General features: G+C 37.6%; 1 protein-coding gene across 2 annotated transcripts in view; it reads left to right on the forward strand.

Moving 5' to 3' along the window:
- Positions 1-15,268, forward strand: part of REC114 (REC114 meiotic recombination protein) — a gene marked incomplete at both ends in the record, with an annotated part of 96,485 nt that overhangs the window by 36,768 nt on the left and 44,449 nt on the right. The gene's annotated exons all lie outside the window — the stretch shown is intronic.

Here is a 15,268-nt window from a genome sequence, read left to right on the forward strand (position 1 = left end):
AGAGCATAAAGTTCTGTTGCTTTAGGCCACCCTGTTTGTGGTCCATAATTATGGCAGCCCTTTCACACCCATAGGACTGAACTGATGATGGATCAGGGCCAACCACAGTCACCTGGGAGAGGAGTGCTCAAAATCACTGCTGAGCAGGGCACGTCTTGGTCCAGCACTGTATGCTCAGAGCAGTGGTCCTCGGTCCTGGGTGCACCAGAGTCACCTGGAGAGTCTGCAGAAAATGCATGAGTTCTGGTCTCACCCCCAGGGATTCAAATTCAATATGTCTGGGGCAGGTCCTGGTCCTCAGACAGGTCCCTCCGTGCTTGCAAGATGGCTCCTACAGCTCCAGGTGGTGAGAGGTGTCCTATACAGTTCTTGGGGTCTCAGAACACTCTGGGCTGTGTCCAGAGGCAGGAAGCAAGAAGTCCCTTCTCCACACAGTTTTTTACGAGCAAGGGATCCATTCCCAGAAGCTCCCACAGAGCCTCTGCTTTCTGTCCAGAACTGTATCACGGGGCCCCTTCTTGTCCACCACTGGTGGTGGACTTGAACAAATCTCTCTTTACTCTTTGGGGCAGAGAGGGACCCACACCGCCCCTTAGAGCAGATGCTCCCACTTGGCTCTGCCAGCAAGGAGGGAGCAGAAGGGATGGGTACTGGATAGGCCACTGGCGGGTTGGCCCCTGACCTCTGTGCTGCGATGTGGGAGAGCATGCGACTGTCTAAACTCTTTTTAAAAAGATACCTTTATTGAGGTATAATTTACACAAAATAAAATTCACTAATTTTATGTGTTAGGTTTGATGGGCTTTGATAAATGTGTGTAGTTGTATAACCACCACACAGTCATGGTATGGAACATTTCAATTAACCCAAAAAGTTTCCTTGTGCTCTTTTGCAGTCTATCTTCTCTGTTCACCCTTGGCACCTAGCAAAACCACTGATCTGCTTTTTGCCAACCATAGTTTTGCCTTTTCTAGAATTTCACATAAATAAAATCATACAATATGTAGCCCTTTTGTGTCTAGCTTCTTCCACTTAGCATAATACTTTTGAGATTCATCCATATTGTTCATTTCTTTTCGTTACTGAATAATATTCTGTTGTGTGGATAAACCTCATTTGCTTATACATTCAGTTTTTTGATAGACGTTGGGTTGTTTCCATTTTTTGGCTGTTATGAATGATGCTGGTATAAACATTCGTATACAGGCTTTTGTATGAACATATAGTTTCATTTTTCTCTGGTAAATTCCCAAGAGGGGAACTGTTGCTGGGTCATATAGTACATCTATGTTTAACTTTATAAGAAACTGCAAAACTGTTTTCCAAAGTTGTATTCCTACAAGCAGTGTGTGAAGGTCCAGCTGTTCCATGTTCTCACCAACACTTGGCATTGTCAGTCTTTTTAAGTTTAACTATTCTTGTGCATATGTAGTGGTATCTCATGGTGGTTTTAATTTGAATTTTCTTAATGGCTAATGATATTGACCATCTTTTTGTGTGTTTATTTGCCATTTGTGTATCTTACTGAAGTGTCTGTTTATATCTTATAACCCTGTTTAATTGAGTTGTCTGTCTTTTTATATTTGAATTATGAGTTCTTTTTCTTTTCTTTGCATTAAAAAAATTTCGTTTTATATTGGAGCGTAGTTGATTAACAGTGTTGTGTTAGTTTCAGGTGTACAGCAAAGTGATTCAGTTATACATATACATGTATCTATTCTTTTTCAAATTCTTTTCCCATTTAGTTTATTACAGAATATTGAGCAGCATTCCCTGTGCTATACAGTAGGTCCCTGTTGGTTATCTATTCTAGATATAGCAGTGTGTACATGTCAATCCCAAATCCCAATCTATCTCTTCCCCCTCCACCCTTCCCCCCTGGTAACCATAAATTCATTCCCTACGTCTATGAGTCTGTTTGTGCTTCGTAAACAAGTTCACCTGTATCATTTTTTTTAGATTCCACATATAAGCGGTATTACATGATATTTGTCTTTCTCTTACTTCACTTTAGTGTGATAATCTCCAGGTCCATCCATGTTGCTGCAAATGGCATTATTTCATTCTTTTTAATGGCTGAGTAATATTCCATTGTATATATGTATCACATCCTCTTCATCCATTCATCTGTCAGTGGACGTTTAGGTTGCTTCCATGTCTTGGCTATTGTAAACAATGCTGCAGTGAACATTGGGGTGCATGTATCCTTTCAAACCATGTTTTTCTCCAGATATATGTCCAGGAGTGCGATTACTGGATCATATGGTAGCTCTATTTTTATTTTCCCAGGGAACCACCATACTGTTCTCCATAGTGGCTGTACCAGTTTACATTCCCACCAACAGTGTAGGAGGGTTCCCTTTTCTCCACACCCTCTCCAGCATTTATTGTTTGTAGATTTTTTGATGATGGCCATTCTGACTGGTGTGAGGTGATGCCTCACTGTTGTTTTGATTTGCATTTCTAAGAGTTCTTATTCTGATTACAGCTCTTTTATCAGAAATGGGTTCTGCAAATATTCCACTCAGTCTGTGGCTTACCTTTTCATTTTTTAGCATTGTCTTTTGAAGAGCCAAAGCCTAAAATTTTAATGAATTCCGTTTTTTTCTCTTTGTATGCTATTTAAGAAATTTTCATCTACTCTATGATTGTAATGATATTTTTCTGTGTTTTCTTCTGGAAATTGTATAATTTTAGCTCTTACATTTAGCCCTGTGGTTCATTATGAATTTTTAGTAGCATTTAATAACATTAATGTTTATTATTATTTGGTATAGAATCCCTTCTTGTCTTCTACTAAGGCAATGTGGTATTGAAAAAATTACTATGTTATGGACATAATCATGGACCTTAGAGAATCTACTTCTGGAACCATTGAATTAATTTTTCATATATAGTGAGGGTTAAGGGTCTGGGTTAATTTTTTTGCACATACATAACAATTGTTCCAGCATCATTTATTGAAAAGACTAACTTTTTGTCATTGAATTACCTTGGCACCTTTGTTAAAAGTCAGTTTGCTGGGCTTCCCTGGTGGGGCAGTGGTTGAGAGTCCGCCTGCCGATGCAGGGGACACGGGTTTGTGCCCTGGTCCGGGAGGATCCCACATGCCGCAGAACGGCTGCGCCCGTGAGCCATGGCCGCTGGGGCTGCGCGTCCGGAGCCTGTGCTCTGCAACGGGAGAGGCCACAGCGGTGAGAGGCCCGCGTACTTCAAAAAAAAAAAAAAAAAAATCAGTTTGCTGTGTATGTGTGTGTCTGTTTCTAGACTCACTTTTCTGTTCTGTTGACCTAAATGTCTATTCTTAATCCAGTAACTTACTGTCTTGATTACTTTAGCTTTGCTGTAATTTTTGAAATTGGTAGTGTAATTCCTCCATATTCTTTTTCTAAGTTGTTCTGTCATTTGCATTTTAGAGTCAGCTTTCCTGCAAAAAAAAGAAAAAAGAAAAAAAAACCTGCTGGGGTTTTGATTGGATTCCTTTGAATCTATAAATCATCTTGGGGAGAATTGACATCTTATTAGAGTCTTCTGACACATGAACATGTTATAACTCTCCATTTATTTATATCTTTTATTTATTCCATGTATTTATAAACTTTCAGCAGTATTTTGTAGTTCTCACAATAGGTCTTATACGTATTTAGCTAAACTTATCCACAAATACTTTATAGTTAAGTTATTGTAAATAGAATTTTAGAAATCCCAATACCTAATAATTTATCGCTAAGGTATAGAAATACAATTGACTTCTTTTTCATGTTGACCTCGTGTCCTGTGATCTTGCTGAACTCATTTATTAGTTCTACAGCTTTTTTTAGATGTTTTGTAGTTTTTTCTACACAGGTGATCTTTTGTCTGTGAATAGACAGTTTCACATTCCTCCTTTCATTCAGTCTGTATACTCTGTCCAGCTCCCTGCTCTTTTTTCCCCAGATTGCACCAGCTAATACATCCTTTAGTGAGAGTCGACATCCTTGCCTTGTTCCTGATCTTGGGGGAAAAGCATTCAGTCTTTTTACCAATAAGTATAGTGTTAGCTGTAGGGTTTTTGTCAGTACCCTTTATGAGATTGAGAAAGTTACCTTCTATTCTAGTTTGCTGAGAGTTTTCAGTCATGAATAGGAGTTGAATTTTGTTGAATGCTGTTCCTGCATCTACTGAGATGGTTTTTCCTTTTTTTAGTACTGTTCATGTAATAAACTTTAAAAATATTTAGTTCTTATGAATCAATGTTTGTTATACAAATATTTGGTGTTTTAAATTATGTGTATGTGTAAGTGTGATAAAAATACATAGTTAAAAAACATTTTGCCCCCTGAATCAAAGAACAGTTCTGTCAGTTTATGCAATGTATTCACAGTATTTTCTGGGTTCCACAAGAACCAACACATAGAAGAGGAAACATATTTAGATTATAGCACATTTCAATTGCAATTTTCTGTTGGTATTACATTTACACACCCTGTCCCTTCATACTAATCTGGGTTGTGATATATTTTTAGAATTTTTCCCATAAAAGGGAGGGACAGGATAGCCATGGAAAGTTTTAGCCACTTCTGTTTTAGTATGAGAATCTAATTATTGGCATGGATTAAAGTATGCTGTATTTGTACTATCAAATTTTGTAGAAGCTGCACAACCAAAAAAAACAAAAGTACAGCGTCATTTCTTTCGGAGAAACTGATTGCTAGGGCCCAGTAACAGCTCCCTCTGTGATGTTTTTGTTGAAATCCAAACAAGCTTTGGGCTCTCTGCTTGGACCCGGGCAGCTATTTAAACTTGATTTCCCTTAAACTTCATAATTCTCTGCCACCTCCTTTGAGGTCCATGGGAACTCAATGCTTCAGATTAAACTGTAGCTTGGTGTACAGTAGTACCGTAGGTTTCTATTTTGCTTGTTAAATTAGCACCTGCATGGAGGTGAGGACATTAGTGTCGAAAGGCTCCATGCAAAACCACCACTAGGTCATTCTGTTATTTCTTTCAAAGGGTTGGTATAGCCAAAGGCCCTGGAGACCTTGACTCCATCTTCAGTCTACCTTGGCCCAAGTTCAGGTGGCTTCCCCTTTCCAGTCTTGGCATTTTGAACAGATTCTCTCTTACCTATGGTAGGCTTTTAAAATTTGTTTTTAATTGTGGTAAAACACACATAACATAAAACTTAACATCTTCACCATTTTTAAGTGCACATTTCAGTGGTATTCAGTACATTTACATTGTTGTGCAGCCATCACCACTGTCTGTCTCCAGAATTCATTTCATCTTGAAAAACTGAAACTCTATACTTGTTAAACAACAACTCCTTATTCCCCCTCTCCCAGCTCAGCCCCTGGCAACAATCAGTCTACTTTCTGTATCTATGACTGTGACTACTCTATTTACCTTGTGTAAGTAGAATCATTCAGTATTTGTCTTTTTGTGTCTGGCTTATTTCACTGACTACAGTGTCTTCAAGATTCATCCGGTTACAGCCTGTGTCAGAGTTTCCTTCCTTTTTAAGGCTGAATAATATTCCATTGCATGTATATACCACATTTTATTTTTTCTTCTGTCAGTGGACGCTAGGGTTGTTTCTACCTTTTGCCTATTGTGAATAATGCTGCTATGAACATGGGTATGTAAACATCCCTTTGAGACCCTGCTTTCAGTTCTTTTGGGTATATACCCAGAAGGGTTTTTGGAATATATGGTAATTCTATTTTTAATTTTTTGAGGAACTACTATGCTTTTTTTCCACAGTGGCTGTCCCATTTTACACTCCCATCAACAGTGCACAAAGATTCCAATATCTCCACATCCTCACTAATGGTTGTTATTTTCTTGTTTTTTTTAATTGAGGTGTAATTGACATATAACATTATTAGTTTCAGGTATACAATGGTTCAATATTTGTGTACATTGCAAAATGATCACCACAATAAACTAGTTAACATCCATCACCTTACATAGTTACAATTTTCTTTTTCTTGTGATGAGAACTTTTAAGATCTGTTCTCTTAGCATCTTTCAAATATGCAGTATAGTGCAGATCTTCCTTAATATGGGATTATGTCTCGATAAACCCATCATAAATTGAAAATACTAAGTCAAAATTCATTTAGTACACGTAACCTACTGAATATTATAGCTTAGCCTAGCCTACCTGAAATGTGCTCAGAACATTTACATTAGCCTACAGCTGGGCAAAATCATCTAACACAAAGTGTATTTTATAACGTGTTGGATATCTCATGTAATTTATTGAATAGTACACTGAAAATGAAAAACAGAATAGTTTTAAGTGTATTGGTTGTTAATCCTCATGATCCACTCGGTAGCTGGGGGAGCTGCAGCTCACTGCCACTGCCAGGCATCACGAGAGAGTACTGTACAGCATATTGATAGCCCAGGGGAAAAGATCAAAATTCAAAGTATACTTTTACTGAATTTTATCGCTTTTGTACCATCATAAAGTTGAAAAATTGTTAAGTTGAACCATCATAAGTTGGCAACTGTATGTATTATTAACTATGGTCACCGTGGTGTACATTACATTCCTGTGACTTATTTATTTTATAACTGGAAATTTGTGTCTTTTGACCCCTTTCACCATTTCTCCCAGCCCCCACCCCTACCCTGTCAACTGCTAATCTTGTCTCTATATCTATAAGCTTGTTCTTTTGTTTTTGTTTTTAGATTCCACATGTAAGTAAGATTATACAGTATTTGTCTTTCTCTGTCTAACTTATTTCACGTAGCATGATGCCCTCAAGGTCTGTCCACGTTTGCAAATGACAAGACTTTTTTTTATGGGCTGAATAATAGTCCATTGCGTATGTATACCACATCTTCTTTATCTGTTCATCCATTGATGGACACCTAGGTTGTTTCCATACCTTGGCTATTGTAAATAATGCTGCAGTGAACATGGGGTGCAAATGTCTTTTCAAGATAGTGTTTTAATTTTTCAAATAAGTACCCTGTAGAATTGCTGGAGCATATGGTAGTTCTATTTTGAATTTTTTGAGGAACCTCCATGGTGTTTTCCATAGTGGCTGCATCAATTTACATTTCCACCAACAGTGCACAAAGGTTCCCTTTTCTTCACATAGTCGCCAACACATGTTATTTCTTATCTTTTTGATAATAGACATTCTAACATGTGTGAGTTGATGTCTCATTGTGGTTTTGATTTGCATTTCTCTAATGATTAGTGATGTTGAGCATCTTTGCATGTACTGTTGGCCATCTGTATGTCCTCTTGGGAAAAATTTCTATTCAGATCTCTGCTCATTTCTTAATTGGATTGTTGGGGGGGGGGGGTGCTATTGAATTGCAGGAGTTCTTTATATATTTGGATATTAACCATTATCAGATATATGATTTGCAAATACTTTCTCCCATTCAGTAGGTTGCCTTTTCATTTTGTTGATGGTTTCCTTTGCTGTGAAGAAGCTTTTTAGTTTGTTGATGTAGCCCCACTTGTTTATTTTTACTTTTGTTGCTTTTGCTTTTGGTGTCAGATTCAAAAAATCATCACCAAGATCTGTGTCAAGGAGCTTACTATCTATGTTTTCTTCTTGGAGTTTTATGGTATCAGGTCTTATATTCAAGTCTTTAATCCATTGGAAGTTAATTTTTGTGGTGTAAGATAGTGGTCCAGTTTCATTCTTTTGCATGTGTCTGTCCAGTTTTCCCAACACCATTTATTGAAGAAACTGTCCTTTCTGCATTGTATATTCTTGGCTCTTTTGTGGTAAATTAAATGACCATGTATGCCTGGCTTTATTTCTGAGCTTTCTGTTCTGTTCCATTGATGTATGTATCTTTTTTTATGCCAATACCATACTGTTTAATTACTATAGCTTTGTAATATAGTTTGAAATCAGGGTGCATGGTATTCTCTAGCTTTGACCTTCTTTCTCAAGCTTGCTTTGGCTATTCACGGTATTTTGTGGTTCCATTTAAGTTTGGGGATTGTTTGTTCTGCTTCAGTGAAAAATGCCATTGGAATTTTGATAGGGATTGCATTGAATCTGTAGATTGCTTTGGGTACTGTGGACATCTTAACACTGTTAATTCTTCTAGTCCATGAGCATGGACTATCTTTCCATTTATTTGTGACTTTTTTTTAATTCATTAATGTCTTACAGTTTTCATTGTACATGTCTTTCACCTCTTTGGTTAAATTTATTCCTGGGTGTTTTATTCTTTTTGATGCAATTGTAAATGGGATTGTTTTGTAATTTCTCTTTCTGGTAGTTCGTTATTAGTATATAGAAATGCAACAGATTCTTGTATGCTGATTTTGGTATCCTCCAACTGTATTGAATTCATTTATTAGTCCTAACAGTTTTTTGGTGGAGTCTTGAGGGTTTTCTGTATAATATCATGTCATCTGCAACCAGAGCTAATTTTACTTCTTCCTTTCCAATATGGATGCCTTTTTCTTTTTGTTGCCTAGTTGATCTGGCTAGGACTTCCAGTACAGTAAGTCCCCTACATGCAAACCTTCAAGTTGTGAACTTTCAAAGATGCAAACATGCGTTCCATCAGTGTCAGGTGTGAGTGAAATTGCAGCTTGCCCTCTGTCTCCTATTGCTGATGATCCTTCAGCTCTACCATTTCCCACCTCCTCTCCCTCCTCCAGTCAGTAACTCCTCTTGCCTGTTCACTCAATGCCACTGTACTACTGTACTTTTCAAGGTACTGCACTGTAAGATTAAAAATGTTTTATTTTTTCTTTGTTTTTTATGTATTATTTGTGTAAAAAGTATTATAAACCTATTACAGTACAGTACTATATAGCTGATTGTGTATAGGCTAACTTGCTGGACTTACAAACAGATTGGACTTATGAATGCACTTGGAACAGAACTCATTCGTATGTAGGGGACTGTGCTATTCAACTGTACCATGTTGAATAAAAGTGGCTATAGAGTGGGTGCCCTTGTGTTGTTCCTAATCTTAGAGGAAAAGTTTTCAGCTTTTCACCATTGAGTATGATGTTAGCTGTGGGCTTGTCATATATGCCCTTTATTATGTTGAAGTATATTCCCTCTATACCCACTTTGTTGAGAGTGTTTTTTGTTGTTGTTGTTGTTGTTTGCAGTATGCAGACCTCTCACTGTTGTGGCCCCTCCCATTGCGGAGCACAGGCTCCGGACATACAGGCTCAGCGGCCATGGCTCACGGGCCCAGCCGCTCTGAGGCATGTGGGATCTTCCTGGACTGGGGCACGAACCCGTGTCCCCTGCATCGGCAGGCGGACTCTCAACCACTGCGCCACCAGGGAAGCCCTGTTGAGAGTTTTTATCATAAATGGATATTGAATTTGTCAAATGCTTTCTCTGCATCTATTGAGATGATCTTTTGATTTTTATCCTTCATTTTGTTAATGTGATGTATCACATTGATTTGCAGATGTTGAACCATCCTTGCATTCCTGGAATAAGTCTCACTTGATCATGACGTATGATCCTTTTAATGTATTATTGAATTCAGCTTGCTAATATTTTGTTGAGGATTTTTGCATCTCTATTCATCAGGGATATTGGCCTGTGATTTTCTTTTCTTGTGGCATCCTTGTCTGGTTTTGGTATCAAGATAATGCTGGCATCATAAAATGAGTTTGGAAACATTCCCTCTTCTATTTTTGGAATCTCTTCTTCTATTTTTTTGGAAGAGTTTGAGAAGGATTGGTATTAATTCTTTGAATGTTTGCTGGAATTCACCAGTGAAGCCATCTGAGCCTGCACTTTGTTTTTTGGGAGGTTTTTAATTACTGATTTGATCTCCTCACTAGTAGCTGATTTGTTCAGATTTTCAATTTTTTCACGACTCAGTTTTGGTAGGTTGTCTAGGAATTTAACTGGCTCTTCTAGGTTGTCCAATTTGTTGGCATATAGTTGTTCATTATATTATTCAAGTGTAGTTCTTATAGTCCTTTATATTTCTGTGGTGTCAGTTGTAAGTCTCTTCCTTCACTCATATTCTTCGAGTACTCTTTTTTTCTTGTTTGAGTGTTGAGTCTAGCTAAAGGTTTGTCGATTTTGTTTATCTTTTCAAAGAACCAGCTCTTGGTTTCATTGATTTATTTCTATTGTCTTCTTAGTCTCTGTTTTCTCGTTGTTGTTTTTTTTTATAGTAGCCATCATAATGGGTGTGAGGTCATATCTCATTGCATTTCCATAATGGTTAGTGATGTTGAACATCTTTTCATGTGCTAGTTGGCAATTGTTTATCTTCTTGGGAGAAATACCTATTCAGGTCTTCGTGTATTTTCTGATTGGGTTTTTGGGGTTTTGTTGTTGTTGAACGAACTGTAGGATTGAGTGTGTGTGTGTGTTCTCTTAAAACTATAACACATCTCCAAACATACAACACACACACACACACACACACACACATTCCAGCTAGTGAATGCGTTTTGTTTAGTTTTTGCTAGGTTTTACATGATTTTCATCTTCTTTTAGCGTGTGCTGAGTGTAGGATGAGCATTGTGAGCCTTTTTTAATCTGGGGACATGGAGGCATGGCTCTTCTGGGCCACAGGGTTCTGTACCTTGCTGTGCCCTCATGCAGTCACCCTTAAGTATAAGATTGCTCTCACCACCTGCTTCTTTACTGCCTGCCCAGTCCCGCTTGGTTTCTCCCCTCCAGGTGCTGGAGCTCCTGATCATAGTGAACTTATCCTTCAGTGAGCTGCCATCCATTTCCTTTCACTCAAACCCCTTTTTAAAAATGTGGAATTCATAACTCCTTTTGGAATATTTCTCTAAATTTAAAAACATATTCTGTTTACAATTATAAATCTGTAAAGATCTACCTTTTATCAGTATCTCCCTTCTTGACTCACAAGTAGTTGCAGAATCCAGAGTCTTAAGCGAAGATTCTTAAAGATTAGCCAAATGGGGGAAATTATTTCCTAAGACCTTAGCCTCTATTTCCAGGTACTCCTTTTTATCTCGGCTGGTTCTGATCCAGCACAAGTGTCTTCACCTAAATAAAATTATGTCTGAAACACAGAAGTTAAATGGCCTTGAGACAATTTTAATTCTATTTTCTTGAGAAATATGGGTCATCCTGGAAATGGGGTTTATAGTTTTTGGTTTGTTTTACTTTTCACACTCAGCCCAAATATTCTTCCAAAAGAAATAGTATGTTTACCAGTGAAAATGTTATATTCCTATTTAAATGAGCTCTGGAATCTTCCAACACTAATTTTAACCCAGTTAGTTTAAAAATATTTGTCCAAATCATAGTCTCAATTTCAGAATTTTCTGAGAGGAAAGATTTAGCACAAACTTTTAAAATCGAGTTATTCTATTCACACAGTTAAATTCTTTAGATTAGAACCAGTCTTTGGTCACTTTTGCAGGAAGGATCAAGGAAGACAAAGCTCTTCATAACTTTATTATTACCCCCTTCCCACATTTAAAACCACTGGCATCAATTAATATCACTTTTTTGTGTTTTGTTATCCTCCTACAGAGAGAGTTGGGTTAGCAAGAGTTAAAGCGTTTTACTGCTCTATTTTTATACTTTCCCACATCTAAATAAACTTCAGCTCTTACACATTCCTGGCCTGAAAAGTTGCTGTCTACCCATCTGAGAGGCATGTGAGGGGGTCCTCTATCGTATCTCCTCTATCTCCCCTGGCTTTTCAGCCCTTTGGGAATCTGTGATCATCCTCCCTACCTTAGTGAGATGTCAGTGAGTTATGCCTTAGACTATCTTGTCTTTCCCCTTTTGAATTATCCCTTGGGCTCAACTTTTCAGAGGTAAAGAGAACAGTTTGTGAACTACACTGTACGACTACTCCAAGGGAAAAACTCACATAACTGCTCTCGTCTCTCTCGTCTCCATCCATAACTCCCTCAGGCAGCGTTCCCTCACTTGTGTTCCCAACACTCCTTCCAGACTCTTTAACGAGGCTGGTGGTGTGTCTGTGCCAGTCTCACTTCTGATGCCAACTGATGTATTTCAGGTGGGTGGAAGGAGAAAGCACATTCATACACAGTGGAGTTAGATTAATTTCCTTGCTTAATTGGCAAAGGCAACAGAATCTTATTAGAAGTGAGGTGAGCACTCCTGGCAGCAATAGATACAGTGAATCTCAGCAGAGCTTTCCCTGACTGTGTTGTCTGATGACACCGTTTTTGCCAGGCTCTGGAAAAACTCACTTTTTCCTAAGCCATAGCCCATTTATACTTGGGATTTATGTTACCATTCCAGAAAAATTTATCCGTTAGCTTCTGACTAAGGGAATGTTTACAAGCATTGGATTCACATCTAAATCTTTTTCTAAAGTTGAAAGCTGTCAGTCCTCAGGTGTTTCTGTAAATTTTTCAGCGTTCTGGAAATCCACAGTGTCCTTCACATTTTTTATTGAGTTACTGGGCTTTTGTTGTTGGTATTATTGGCATTATCTCTCTAGAGTAAGAATATTACATCTTTAAACGTATGTTGAAATAGAAAATGAGTTTTATTGGAGTATAACTTACACACATTAGATGTACTCAATTGAGTTTACTTGTGAGTTTTGATAAATGTATACAAATGTGTAAACTACCATCACAATCATGATATGAAACATTTCTCTTATCGCCAAAAGTTTCTTCATGCCCACTCACCCCCATCCCCAGGCAACTGCTTTGTCTTTTTACTCTGCTTTCTATCACTGCAGATTAGTTTTGCCTTTGCTAACAATTGATATAAATGGAATTATGTAGTACATACTCTTTTGTGTCTGGCTTCTTTTACACAGCAAAATGGTTCTGAGACTTGTCCGTGTTGTTGTGTGTATCATGTTCTCTTTTATGGCTGATTAGAATGTCATTTTACGGGTGGTATCACATTTGTTTATCCATTCACCTGTTGATGGGTATTTGGGTTATTTCTAGTTTGGGGCAATTATGAATAAAGCTGCAATGAACATTTATATACAAGTCTTTGTGTGGACATATGTTTTAATTTCCCTTGGGAAAAACCTGGGAATGGAATTGCTGGGTTGCATGGTAAGTGAATATTTGACTTTATAAGAAACTGCTGTACTCTTTTTCAAAGTGGTTGTATGATTTTGCTTTCCTACCAGCTCTGATAGTCCATGTTGTTTTGCATTCTTGTATTGTCAGTTTTTTATAATTTTAGATATTCTAATGTCTGGGTAATGGTATGTCATTGTAGTTTAATTCTCATTTCCTAGATAACTAATGAAGCACATCTTTCATATGCTTATTGGCCAGGTTGAGAAACAACATTTTATTGAGGTATAGTTGACATTGTAACATTATATCAGTTTCAGGTATACAACATAATGATTTGATATTTGTATATATTGTGAAATAATCACCACAATAAGTCTAGTTAACATCACTCACTATACATAGTTATAAAATATTTTTTCTTGTGATGAGAACTTTTAAGATCTACTCTCTTAGCGACTTTCACAAATGCAATACAGTATTACTAACTACAGTCATCATGCTGTATATTACATCGCCATGACTTACTTATTTTATAACCGGAAATTTGTACCTAAGAAACAGAACATTTTGAGTACACCAGAAACCTCTCTCATATTCCCTTCCAGTCACTACTATGGACCACCACTCTCCCAAAGGCTAACCACCATTAATGACTTCTAACAGTTCAGATTAGTTTTGCCTGTTTCTGGACTTTGTGTAAAATGAATAATACAGGACTCTCCTCTGTCTGGCTTTTTTCACTCATTATTATATGTATGAGACTTGTCCTTGTTGTGTGCAGTTATAGATTGTCTATTCTCATTTTGGAATATATCACAATTTGCTTATCCATTGTATTGTTGATGGGTGTTTGGGTAATTTCCAATCTTTAGCTATTAGATATAGTACTGCTGTGGACATCCTGGTATATACATCTTTTGGTGAACACTTGTGTGTATTTTTCCAGGAGTGGAATGGGTGAGTTTGAAGCAAAATGGATGAGTTGTAGAACAACACTTCTCAAACTTTAATGTGCATATGAATTACCTGGACTCTTAGGAAAATGCTGAATGTGAATCAGTAGGTTTTGGGTGTGGTCTGAGATTTTGCATTTCTAACAAACTCCTAGGTGATGTGTTGCTGCTAATCCTTGGACATACTCTGAGGGACAGGTCAGAGAGTATGCCTACATGAAGCTTTGGTAGATACTGCCAAAGAGTTTTCCAAAGCGATTATGCCCAGTTTACACTCCCACTAATAATATATGGGAGCACTCCACATTCTTTACAAAACTTGGTATTTTCTTTTTATTTTGGCAGTTTGGGTAGGTGTGTGGGGATATCTCATTTTGGATTTAATTTATATTTTTCTTATTACTAATGAAATTGTATACTTTTTCTTATGTTTATTGGCCATCTGGATATCCTCTTTTGTGAATTGTCTGTTGAAATCCTCCCATTTTTCTATTAGGTTATCATCGATATAGTTTTTACTTCTGTTATTACATTTTTTTATTCTGTTATGTTTTTTATTCTGCTATCACATTTTTTTTTTTTTTTTTTTTTTTTTTTTGCGGTACACGGGCCTCTCACTCTTGTGGTCTCTCCCGCTGCAGAGCACAGGCTCCGGACGCGCAGGCTCAGTGGCCATGGCTCACGGGCCCAGCCGCTCTGCGGCATGTGGGATCTTCCCGGACCGGGGCACGAACCCGTGTCCCCTGCATCGGCAGGCGGACTCTCAACCACTGCGCCACCAGGGAAGCCCTCAGCTATCACATTTTTATTCTTCTTATTTATTTCTTATTTCTTCCAACTCCCACTTATTTCTGTCTTACTCTTAGCCAAACCTCAGTCTGTTACCTGATACTGGATCTTTCATCTCTTGTTTCAAAAAACCTGTTTTTAAAATTTTTATTAAATTTCACACAGGTAGTTTTAATTAAAAATTTACTTCTGTTTCTAGGTTTTTTCCAAAATGATATGCCCTTTTTAATCTTGAGTGTTATATTTCCCTCTTTCATTTTTTTCACAGAATGATTTCATAGACGTGATGGTGTCTTCTCCTCCTCCTCCTCTCCCCCTCCCCATCTTCTTTCTCCTTTTAAGCCCTCCTTCTCCTCTTCTTCCTTTGCTCCCTCCTTCTCCTCCTCTTTCTCCTCCTTTTTTCCATTTTATTCATCCTTATGCTTGGAGAAGTCTCATCAAGAGACCTGTGGGTAGAGTCATCTATAATAACCTCATTGTCCTTGGATACTCGTAGATTTTCCTTTCAAATATTGTGTAACAGACCTGGCTAATAGAAATCTACATTTCTGTTCAT

Source organism: Grampus griseus (genome assembly GCF_964374135.1).
Source record: "Grampus griseus genome assembly, chromosome: 2".
Lineage (NCBI taxonomy): Eukaryota > Metazoa > Chordata > Mammalia > Artiodactyla > Delphinidae > Grampus > Grampus griseus.